Here is a 12,661-nt window from a genome sequence, read left to right as displayed (position 1 = left end):
GGGGTCCACATTCCACCACCACCCACAGACCTGTAACCCACACCAGGCTCCTCAAACCATCAGACCTTTGCCACTAAAACTCTGGATGCTCTACTGTTGCCAGCTGGCTGCCTGATCAAGTCTTTCTTCCACCTATCTCCAGCTACCAAACCACTCCTACTGCCAAACTCCACAACAAGCTCCTCTCCATTGTTTTCTCCTTCATGCTCTCACCCTTTCCATTCCTTCAATCTTCCATCTATCTCCCTGTTCCTCTCTTCCATTCCCACAATCTCTTTGTTACTGTTCCCTTCTCTCGTTCACCCCACAGTACTGCCTCCCTGCAAAAAAGGACAAGCAGAACCTCCAAAGCAAATTCATCCTTATTTTTGTTACACTTTCCTCTCGTCCTCTACCCACTACTTCTCTCTGCCATATCCCATCTACTCAGACTGTAAACTCCACAGGCCAGAGACCTGTCTTTCTGGTAAAATTCTGGGTGCATTCTGTAAGAATTATTGCTCACCCTCTTGCTGGCAGTTTTAGTAACAAATGCCAGTTACTGAAGGGCAGATTCCGTGGTCCCAAAACTCCATGGACGGGCAGCTGCTCCCAAACCCAGGGTAGAAAAGAAGCTGAAATGCCACACCATTCCCAGCACAAAGCCTGATTGCTTTGTAAGAATGAATTTGACCCTTAGTTTCTAAGGTCACCACAGTTTTCCTTTTTCAGTCCTATAAGGACTGGTAGTTAAGTCCCAGAGGCAAAGTTTTAGTGAGACACGCCTGTGTCCTATAGCTTACTGCTTTCTAAATTATTTCAGCCTATTGAATATTAGTTTTAAACAGATTTTGATATTTCTTTGAAAATAATTAGATGCAGGAATCAAAGTGTTAAATCCCGATACAGCAAGAAAGGCATGAATTTTAAATAAATTTAGCTAAACTACCCTGCAGAAGCAAATATAGAAGTTAAATAATTATGGTCTTAAGCAAAAATAGGAAGCTGAGTTTTGAGCTCTCACATGACTGATCTTTCAAATTGGAGGATAAGAAGCTTTAATTGAGTTCTCTCTGCTGTGTTGTGTTCTGTTGCCGATTAGTGGTATAATCTTTGATTAATTATGTCAATCATATGTGGTCTGTAGCAAGATGAAGCTGCACGAAACTCTAAATCTCCCAGCAGGGGTCATGTGAAGTGAATAACCACAACTTTCTGAATTCAATTTACACTTGATTAGCAGCAGTAAAGAGAAAGATAGTATCAAAGTCTCAGTGCTAATTTTCTTTTTCAAACTATGCAAAATATGGTTCAAATGATTCAGTCTGAATTTACTTATTACTTTTTCCTGGATTGGTATGAAATAGTATTGCAAATGTTTAAATCAACCCTTTTGATGCCAAATGAGAAATCTGGTTTAGAAGCATTTGCATGCCAAAGAGGTAATATTTAATGTGAGACCCATTGTTAAATGATTTTGGTAAAATCATTGATTTTGGACAGTATTAAAATGGAGTTTATTCTTTCAGACTACATTTTGAATCAAAGGAGACTTAGAACAACTTGATACATACCAAGAAGATTAACAAGACTTAAATGAGTGACACATTTCTTAAGCCCCAAACTTTAAGATGTTATTTCTTTCCATTTTAAAAAAGCTGTTTAGAATTCATAAGCTTATTATACTTATATCATCATCCTTGTTACTTATATAGCACTAACAAGGTGGATGGCCCTGTACAGAGGAGTGTGAAGAGTATCAGGTTGAAAGAGTAATAGCTTTTTAATCTTAAATATGTATTTATTTATAAAACTGCAATTCTGAAGCTGAGAAGAAAATTATATTTACATAGCTCAGTAAAGAAGAAAAGTGGTAAGTCAATTCCCCATACTATCCTGAAAGAAGTTACTAAGACTCTGATCTTGTAAGCTCATAAACATGGAGAAATCCCTGCACAAGGAGCACTGTTCAAGTCAAAACTGCACTCACTTAACATGAAGCTTAGGTATTCATCCTTCTCAAATACTGAACAGTTTGCAAACATCTGCACATGTGGGCAGTGTGGGGGTCCAAGCATATGCTTATATGTAGGGTATGTAATGGATACTTGTTTGCCGGAGGGGAAAAAGGACAAAAGGTATGAAAAGCAATCTTATTTCAAACTTTTAACAAAATATTATGCAGACCAAAGGAGGGCAAAAGCCAAAAATTAAAAATCTGACCATGTCTTTTTAAGAACCATTCCAAAGGAAGCAAAATGTGTAATTTTGAAATGTTTGGGATATTCAAATAAATGAGGCAAGATCAAATTTCTTTCAAATACAACAGTTACATTACCGTGATATGTCAACGTGCTATCCAAAATCAAACCAGATTATCCTTAAAAAAATTTGTGTTGAGTGGGTAAGGGCAAGTATTATACAACTGGAATAATCCATAGGACTTTTTAAAATTGTTTGCCAAATGTTCACCTTTCTAAAATTCTCCATCATGTCTAGTCCCTGCCCAATGTGTTTGATGTGTTTGTTTTCTAAAGTTTGAACACTTTCACAAAGGACAGGAATTTTTGACTCTACATATAGAATAATCTTGGAAGGTTGGTATGGATGACTCATTCAATCAGATCTTGGAAAGAACAGAGGCAGAAAGCATTCACATCAGGAAGCGCCAGTTTAAAGGTTCCATGTATAACCTTTGCTCTGCTCCCTTATGCATGCGCTGCGACACTCTGGGGTTCAGCCCAGACCAGGATGGGGTTTTAGCATCACTTGCCCAGTACCGTGGGTGCCTCTGTGTTGTGCCGCCTTGGTTCAGAGCACTGACAGCAACAGCATGCTCAGCACAATAGCCTTCCACACGCCTGGTTACGCCTTGCAGGGTGACACCAAAACCCTCCCAGTCCCAACTTCTCCCCAAAAATGCCTCTCTGCAATGCTCTGCCCTTCTTACTGTGTCACCCACAAAACCTTATCAAGTTTTCTGCTCCTTTACAGAGAGACTAAGTACATAGCAGTTTATTAACTTAACTGGGGCTGACAAATCCTCTGCTTCAATCAAAGTACTGCAGAGAAAGACTTTTGGGGGGAAGAACTCAGGGCTGGAACTGTTGTTGAGGTTCCCCAGCAAAGAGTAACTGGGCAGTGGAAGCCAGGGTGTGGCCAGCATGTTTGTATGCTGGTTGGTGTCAGGGCTCTGAGCAACAGCAGTACAGCATCCTAGCACCAAGAGTTAAAAAGCAGGTGGTGACTGAACCCCTTACTGGCCTAGGTGAACCCCAAAGCTTCCCATTGGCATAGCTGAACAGGATTGACACACAGCTTGCTATTTGACTGAGGTTTACAATTCAAGCACTAGTAAAATAGTTTTAAGTGATTCCCACCCAAGTGAAAAGTCTGGGAACAATCACAGAAAGGTTACAGTTTTATTATTTTCTGTTTGTTTATTTCAGGTGTGGAAACAGAACAGAGGACATTTAAAATGAGTGACAGTGAAACATCAGCAAAGTTAGAGCTGGCTAGTTTAGAAAAGGAGCAAAAAGCCTAAAATGAGAGGCTGAGCAAGGACGATGAGCACACCAGAAATGGGAAACCAAACAACGAGAGCATGTGAATACCAACAATGGGAAGTGAACCGAACGGGCAAAAGCAGCACACAAGCGGGCCCTGGAAGCAGAAGCAGCTGCTCACCAATAATCCATGGAGCTGAAAGAAAAGGAAACCTTAGCAGGGGTAGGGGAGCTATATAATCTAAGAATGGAGAAAAGGGATGGACAGGTTCCATAGCCCACGGTTACTCTCTCTCCCCAAGGAACACCAAGCTTGGATAAGCTGTGTTCTGCATACAGAAAAACAGACTAATTCCTTACCACTTTTGAAGGACTCTGCAAAGTACATAAAGTTCCAGAGGACAAGAAAGTCCCAATTTTGTTTACTAAGCTCTTGGGTAAAGCATTACATATATTTAATGAAATGCCAATTGAACAGGCTTTGAAATATGAGTTTTAAAAGGTTGTACTGCAAAATTTTCAAATTACTCCTCAAGTGTATAGAGTGAAATTTAGAGATGTCAGAATTAATGACAAGATGAGTCATAGGGAATGTGTGTATATATTGTGTGATTGGATGAGAAAATGGGTCAAGGGGAAGGGGCAGAGAATTATGACCAATTGTTTGACCTTTTCACATAGGAACAGTTCCTGCGCATATGTCCTGAAGAGATTGGACAAGGTATTTGGGATAAGCCTCTGAATTCTTTCCAAAAAGCAGCTGATGCCTGTGTGAAGCTAAAGCATTCGGTGAGCACAAACTGCAAAGGGAGGAGCAGAACCCTGGTTTACCTCTGGGGAAAAAGGAGCATAATTGGGAGTCTGTAGTTCAGGGGGACTGTAAATGGATATCTGGAGTAGCCAGTGGCTAAACCTACTGCATCAATGTTGGGGAGAGGTGGTTTGCTAGTCTATGTCAGCAACTCTTGTCAGGCCTGACATACAGATTATGACAATAGTGACTTGGGGCAATAAGTATCTAAAAGGTGATATGTTAGGTATATACAAACGGGGGTGGGTAAACAGCTGGTCCTGAAAATCACTGCATGGCATATGTATGGGGTGTTACAAATATACGCTAGAATTAGGTTCTTAAAATGTTTTGGGCAGACTGGTCTTATGCATTGCTTGTGATAGATAAAGGAATGTGTATTTGCTTGTCTGACCAGCCTGATCATCGGGCAGACAATGAAGGTACATGTACATATAAGGTAAACAAAGATATCAGCTAACAAGTGGGGGAGAAGACAGCCTAGCGTCTACACCCCAGCAAGAGAAAGAAACTGTGTCTGAGCTTACTTTTCAAATAATACATTTCAAAGGTTTACTTGACTATAAAAAGAGGGGGCAAGAACCTCAAAGTTATCCTTCACCTGAGGAGTCAAAGAAACCAAGCACTTTGATATCTCAAACCTTTTTCTCCCCCCCCCCATATAATTTTTGTAGTTCTTTGCTGCACTCACTTCAGTTTTTCAACATCGTTTTTAAAATGTTGACATCAGAACTAGGCATAATACTCCACTGCCAGTCTCACCAATGCACATACCTCCCTACTCCTACTTACTACTCTCCTGTTTATACATCCCAGGATAGCCCTTTTGCTATAGCATCACACAGGGAAGCTCATGTTCAGGTGTTTGTCCATTATGACCCCTAGATTCTTTCCTGGATACAGGCCCCCTTTCTGTAGGTATGGTCTGTATTCTTTGCTCCTAGGTGCATAACTTTGCATTTGGCTCATTAACATATATGTTGCTTTAATGGGCCCAGTTCACCAAGCAATCCAGATTGCTCTGATTGCCCTACCCTCATCATCATTTACCACTCTTCCAACCCTTGTGTCATCAGCAAATTTTATCAGGAGTGATTTTATATTTAGGATAGAGTATTTATTAACATGACCACATACCATTATTTTGCAGGATCCTTATTCACTGCACAGGTTGGATACATGAAAGGTCACTAATACAAACAAACTCACTCTAGTTGGCTACATACACTTAAACAAATACTTTGCCCTATGCCATACATATTTCACCCAAAATATGCAGTAAATTGGAAGCTATTACCTGGAGAATATATTACATTATTTTGCCTTTTAGCTGTTACAGTATTTAAATTAACTATATTACAGCTCTTCTCATGCATGTCTGCTTTGTAATAGATCAGACATTTAATTTGCACGCTCCTGACCGCTTTTACTTTTCACTCTGTAAAAGACCATCCATTGTATATTTTTATTAAACATCACCCTTATCTTTTATTCTCACTAAGCCAACGATAAAGACTGGTTGTCATTGACCAGTTCAGTGGAAGACAGACTCATCTTCTCATGGCTACAGTTAGTGTTTACCAAATAGGTTCAGTCAGTGTTCGTTGACTAGGATTTGATTAGTTTGATTTAACTTACAATACATTTTTGATCTGAGTTACAGTTTTGAGTTGGGTTATATTTTAAGATCTTTTTCTTTGTGGCTTTCTCTCAAGGGGAATTGTGAGATGAAGAATTGTTCATTTTAAAGTTGTATGGTTGAAACTCATTAGGAGTCACATTATAGACCAGTAAGACCAGATGTTACATGCTATAAGCTAAAAAGATCCTATTGTCACATCTTGTAAACAATTGACCTTTATTTGTAAAATATTGAGGTGTTTCTTCAAAAGGACAATGTTTAGTCACCTTCTTTGGCTTTCATGGCATGGCCCCTCTAAGCATAAGACAGAAGCGAATAGCTACAGCACTGAAGCTGGGAACTAAAAATCAGGGTGACAGTTAACCAGATATCAGAGTTACTGCTTATCCACTCAGAATTTCTGAAATTCAGTTTTAAGACTTCTTTGAAAATAGCACTTCCAGAAATAGGGACTCTCCCTGTTGGAGATTTTCCTCTTTGTAAAGCAAGAGGCTAAAAAGCAAAACTGCAGGAAGCCTTTAAATCTATTAAATAATGAGAGATTTGATCACTGAATTACAAAGGCAGGTTCTTCCTGGTGCTTAAGTTTTTGGGTATGTAATGATGAGTGAAAGCATATCGTATCAGGTAAATTATGAAATTATCCTTAATATAAAACTTAAGAAAACTACTCTAGGTAAACATTTATTTTTACTTTGCTTTGGAACAGAAAGTTCATATGCATTCTTCCTCCCCCACTACCACCACAGGAGAATGTAATCTTCTTTATAACTAAAGCTGTTTATTTATGAGAATCAAGCCACAAATAAAAAGCCTAATTAGCTAAGTAAGGCACTGAAGACATTTTATTGCAGCTATTTAGATGGACCTCATACAGTGTGCTTCACTGTGAAGAAACTCAAAATAGAAAGAAAAGCATCATCTAAGGGCATTGCAAATCAAATTCATAATCAAAAACATAATCTCTTAAATATTTCCAAATTTTTAAGTGGAGTCTGCACATAAATTAGCAGTTAAGTGTGTTATATCCAGGTTGTCACAGCCACCTCATTTCTAGAAGTCTCATTTCCACCATTCTCTGCAATGCATAAAGTCCTTAATTTATCTTACTTTGATGTCTACATCTTCATTTACCCAGTGTAGACATGAATGTGTTATCAATGTGACTGGCAGCAGCCTCCAGTGAAAGGTAAATAATTTCAGTACCAACCAGGATCTGCTTCCCTTGATAACCTTTCCCCAAAGTCTCTGTTCTGCCTTGGCAAGAGACAGTTAAATCAACAATGCTCAGATTTTTCTGCAGAAAATGTCATTTTTAAATTGTTTTCTTTCTTTGTCTTCTCACTGGAATAAAAGCAAAGGAAAATGGAAATATCATGAATGAGCCACAGAAAAGACCAGAACAAGGAATCCATAGTGGGGTCTGAATCCTGGGTGTTGATAGAATTATATGGAGCTGCTGTCTGTCAGTCATCCTGAGAAGGACAATATTAATCATTTCTGTTTTGCTGAAGGCTGCAGAACAACAGATAATCCTAAAATCTGACCAGAAATGATCTACTGAGCCAGTATTTAAAGGCTCAAGACATCAGTTGCTCATTTGTATTTTCCTGAGCATTTATCCCTTTGCTATACATTTAAGAAATCCAGCAGTCTACATAAGCCAATTAAATGTTTTTCTCTACAATGTGTTCCAAAGGTATTGTTTTATGAGTTCAGGTGATGGTAGATCTGAATTCCTGTTTTGACCACCAGAGGGAATGGTGCAAGCCTCCAGGCACTATAAAACATGCATTTAAAGTGGTACTTTGACAAACATCTACACTATGCATTTTTTACCTAGACCCGCCACCTGATGCTACCATTGGTTCTGCTCCACCAGTGTTCGTAATGGTGGGAACACTAGCATAGACAAAGTGTGGGTGGCTCTGGGTGTTTTAAGTGTCATATCACATAGATCTTTTCTGAGCAAGGTTGGATATGGTGTTTAAAATGCCAGCTGTCACCTGGAAATCTGTCTATACTAGCACACCTACTACTGCTTCCACTGGTGGAGACGTACCACTTGAAGCCAAGAAGAATTCTTTAAGAGAAAAGGTCTTGTAGACACAGCCCAATAGTGTCTTCCTTTGCTAGTTCCTGTGGAAGAAGTGGTAGAACCAGGGCTGGCTCTAGTGGTTTTGCCGCCCCAAGCAGCAAAAAGAAAAAAAAAAGAATAAAAACACCTCAAACTTCCAATTCCTTAAAACGAACATAGTGGCTGCTAGCAAAGTTGCATGAATACAAAAAATTACTATACAATACAGGAGTCAGAAGGGGGAATTCACAAAAGAAGGCACATTAATGCAGATCAAAATTTGGAAAGGCTATAGTTTAAGGACTTTATCCTGCCCTCCAGTATTCAGAACAAATGGCCTAATATTTTGGAAAATCAGCTTTTGTACACACTGTCAAAGGCAGAACTGAGCTCTAAGTGTTTTAAAAACATTAATCTATGCAGTTCAGATTTAAAAGGCAGCTACAATATAGCATTTTTATAAACTACATAGCTGTAATAGACATTATGCACTAGCTACTCCTCAAATGAATTTTAATAAGGTATTTAAATGAAAACTGGTATGAAATCTAACTTTAACACCTGGTAATGAAAATGAAGATATGTATGACATGCCTGGTCTGTGACAAAAGCAGCTCTATGTCTAAAGCCAAATATTTTTCAACAAAAACAATGTATCCAATTGCCCCTATGAAAAGGAAGGTCCTTATAGTGCTACAAGCTTATCTGTTAGAAGCTTGTTATGCCAGTTACAAATTCTTAGGGAAGCTTGTCTTGTATATTGAATAGTTCCAAGACTTCAAAGTTGTTCTTTTCCCCAGAAGAGAACAAGTTACTTGTTCAACTGGGCCCGTTCCTCATACTTTTCTGGTTTTTAAACTCATGTGAATATGTGCTACCTCTGCCTTATACATATACTTGGCAAGTTCCTTAAAACAGCATTGTAAAATTCACACAAAATCCAATACATCAATAGGCAACAATCCTGCACTGGTAGGTGGATAGGTCAAAATACCTAAAAGATCTTTTCTATTTATAATTCTATTATAAACCAAGCAACAATAAAGATTTCTTATAACACAAGTGGCATAGACAAGTAGTAATATATTTTTCTTTTAATTTATGTGACATTTTAAAATCTAAGAAGCAAAAGCAACTTTGTCAACGTTCTAATCTTCTTCTTTTCTGTATTTAAGAAAGAGGGAAAGTTTGAGAAGAGTTTCAATTTTGGACACAATAGTGCTTACAATAAAGAATGCTGTTTTGCTGGCTTTCTGGTGCTGTTGATCTCAGCAAATTTGAAAAGTGATGATTACATTCATACTCCAAACTAGGACTCTGCAGATGTCAGGTCCACTGTTTTTGTGAAGGTCAATAAAGTCATCCTAATGGCCCTTAGTAACATGATCTGGGTTCAAGCCTATTTTCATTAGAAGTACACAATAAAGTGCAAGCTGTGGTAGTATTGGTTGTGTTTCTTATCTTGGGTTTACCATTTGTAGTTGGAAATGGAGGTACATAAAATCAAGAGCTATGAGGGACAGAGAAGTTGGGTAGCCAACCACCGGCGACACTAGAAACATCACTTGATATACTGCAACATTTTACCCTGGGTTGGCCATTAATAATCTAAACAAGTCAATAAAATAAAGCCTGCAAACCTATTCTGCTGACCATGACCGATGCAAAACATGAGATAATGGGTGAAAGCCAGGCTCTGTTAGAGTTAACAGCATTGACTTCAGTGGCTCCAGGATTTTCCCCAATGACTTTATATCAGAGAGAAGTTTTCAAACAGACAAAATATTTTAAACAAAATAAAACAATCAACTATATGCAAATTGGAACTATGTGCACTGGGCCAGGATCACTGATTTAAATAAATGTATCTACAGATGCTGCAAGGGAAACTAAAAGAAACTAATGAACTATAGATTTATTCAATACCTACAAAAAAGTCAAAATAAAAGAGCGATAATATACAATCTGATGGAAGCATATCTTATTATCAAATGAAAGAGCTCCAAAACCAGACTTTAAAAGATTCCTCTGCCCATCCCCCTACCTGTCCCCAATGTCTAGGGTTACCATACGTCCGGATTTCCCCGGACATGTCCTCCTTTTGTGTGCTAAAAATAGCGTCCGGGGGGAATTTGTAAATCACTCACAATGTCCGGGATTAGCAGAGAGTGGCTGGGAGGGCTGCAGGGAAGTCCCGGGCTGGACTCAGGAGCAGCTGTAGAGGAGCCGGATCCGCCCTGCATTCTGAGCCAGCAGCTCCCTTGCAGTCCAGTCCAGCAACACTGTGCAGGGCCAGACCGGGTTTTGTTGTGCAGGGCCAGACCGGGTTTTGTTGTGCAGGGGAGCTCAGCCATGTGTCCGGCTCGGCTGCACAGAGCCCAACACTCTGTTCTGAGCAGCAGGGTAAGGAGGTCAGGGGGCAGGAAGGTTCTGGAGGTGGAGGTCAAGAAACGGGGGGGGCTTTTTGGGGGGAGTGGAGAAAGTTTTGGGCAGTCAGGGTACAGGTAGGGGGTAGGGTCCTGGGGGGCAGTTGGGGGGGGGGGTCTTAGGAGGGGGCAGTTAGGGGACAAGGAGTGGGGGGGGGGTAGGGGGCTGGGAGTTCTGGGGGGGAGCTGTCAGGGGGCAGGAGTGGAGAGAGGGATCGGAGCAGTCAGGGGACAGGGAGCAGAGGGGTTTAGATGGGTTGGGAGTTCTGGGGGGGGCTGTCAGGGGGCAGGAGTGCGGAGAGGGATCGGAGCAGTCAGGGGACAGGGAGCAGAGGGGTTTAGATGGGTTGGGAGTTCTGGGGGGGGGCTGTCAGTGGGTGGGGAGTGGTTGGATGGGGCGTGGGAGTCCCAGGGGTCTGTCTGGGGGTGGGGGTGTGGATAAAGGTTGGGGCAGTCAGGGGACAAGAGGCAGGGAGGCTTAGATAGTCCTGGGGGGCAGTTAGGGGCAGGGGTCCCAGGAGGGGGTAGTCAGGGGACAAGGAACGGGGGGAGGGTTGGGAGGTCAGGGGGGGGCGGGAAGTGGGAGGGGCAGGGGCGGGGCTAGGGCGGGGCTCCTCCCGTCCTCTTTTTTGCTCGCTGAAATATGGTAACCCTACCAATGTCTACTGAACAACCATGATGTCTTCCCTTACCCCATTCCTGTCCTGTAACAGGGTACTGATCCTTTGGGTATATGCGCAGCCCAACATACCTATTACAGGCTCTGGCCTTTAAAACCTGGAATTCTCAAAGAGATAATCTGGAAGAACAGAGAGAAACTCCAATCCCAGGGCCTAAGAATGAGAGCAAGATTGTGAACAGCAGGAAACAGGATAATAAGGCTTCCTGTCTCACAGAGACGGGACTAGCAGTCAGCTTTAGAGCATGCAAAAGCTGCTGGGGAAAGCACTCCAGCTGTGCAAGGAGAGGGCTCCCCCGCAACTGGTACCAGAGCTAGAAAAAGGAGGAAATTTTACCTATATGGAGCAGGAAATGGCTGGACCAATTTTGGAGTTGGGGGAGAGCACTGCCATTCTAGTTGACCAGAAGAGAGTGAGGTCTATGCAGTCCTGGAGAAACCTATTACCTAGATCTGTCAGATGCCACCATGGGAATATTAAAACCCAACTATTGTGTAACAATTAATAAAGAGAGGAATGAGGATTTGGGAGCATGTGACGGCTTCTAAATAATTTGAACAGAATGTCTTTTTTTGGAGGGAGGAATGGATAATCGAGGCAGATTTAAAGATTCAGTCAGATGCATGAGATGGAATAGGTTTTGGATTTTTTTACCAAGGCATGTGGTATTGCAGAAATGGCTCTCTGACTGGATAAAAAAGGGATAGTAAAGGATACAACAGTCCTGAAATTATTTCCCGTTGTAGTGGCAGTGACTGTTTGGAGAACAGATTTTACAAACGAAAGTGCATGTTTTGGAATGACAACATGGCAGTGGTGCATGTCCTCCAGATTGCCCAGAATTCTGAGGTGAGTAAGGGCATTTGCACTTCAGTGTTTAAACTTCAGCCATAAGTTTGTTTGCAAAACAGATGCCTGGGGTTGATAATGGCAGAGCCAATGCATTGTTTCACACTTCCAGGTGGACAGATTTCAGAACCTGGCACCAGGACCCAACGTGGAACCCAAACAGAGGCTGGTAGCACTCTGGGGGAGGATGGTTCTTAGAGTTGTACAAAGATCAGTAGCACTGCAAATATTTAGGGCTGATGACAGGATTTTTAAAGATTTTGTCTAATTTCAGAGGAGGGAGGGCCTGCCTATGATATGGCCATTTCCAGATGACCAGATACTTCAGTACATGGTATTGCTGACAACCTGTGGGCTTGCATCATTTACCACCTCCAGCCACCTATCAGTCTTTACATTTTCCAGGAGGATTGGGGGCTATCCCAGATCATTGTAGTGGATACTTTAGTTAGTTAGTTCAGAGGTTTTTATTGATGTGGTCTCAACACACAGGCCCTAGAGAGGATCCCCATCATTGTTCAGACAGTTAGGGATCTGGGGCAAGTTCTCAACCAAATATGCAGAAGCGGACAGGAAGTGGCCTTGTTCAAGGCTGCATTCCTGGAAGCATTTTTTAAGCTTTTAGAGTCAGTGAACTAGTGCCTGGGTTGGTGAGGGATATGTTGGGAAAGGCTTTGGAGTGGAGGGATTT

General features: G+C 41.2%; 1 protein-coding gene across 9 annotated transcripts in view; it reads right to left on the bottom strand.

The window, feature by feature from the left end:
* Window positions 1–12,661, bottom strand: part of ZFYVE28 (zinc finger FYVE-type containing 28) — a 284,921-nt gene that overhangs the window by 120,978 nt on the left and 151,282 nt on the right. Inside the window, exon 1 of one of the 9 annotated variants that reach the window (XM_008169685.4) lies at window positions 506–796. The exons of the other annotated variants lie outside the window; for them this stretch is intronic. The gene's annotated coding sequence lies outside the window, so the exon portion shown is untranslated. Of the gene's footprint in view, window positions 1–505; window positions 797–12,661 lie in introns of those variants that run through there. 9 annotated transcript variants of the gene reach the window in all.

The sequence above is a fragment of the Chrysemys picta genome, chromosome 5, assembly GCF_011386835.1.
Source record: "Chrysemys picta bellii isolate R12L10 chromosome 5, ASM1138683v2, whole genome shotgun sequence".
NCBI lineage: Eukaryota > Metazoa > Chordata > Testudines > Emydidae > Chrysemys > Chrysemys picta.
Note: the sequence above shows the minus strand (reverse complement) of the source record. Positions and strands in the feature narration are given on the sequence as shown.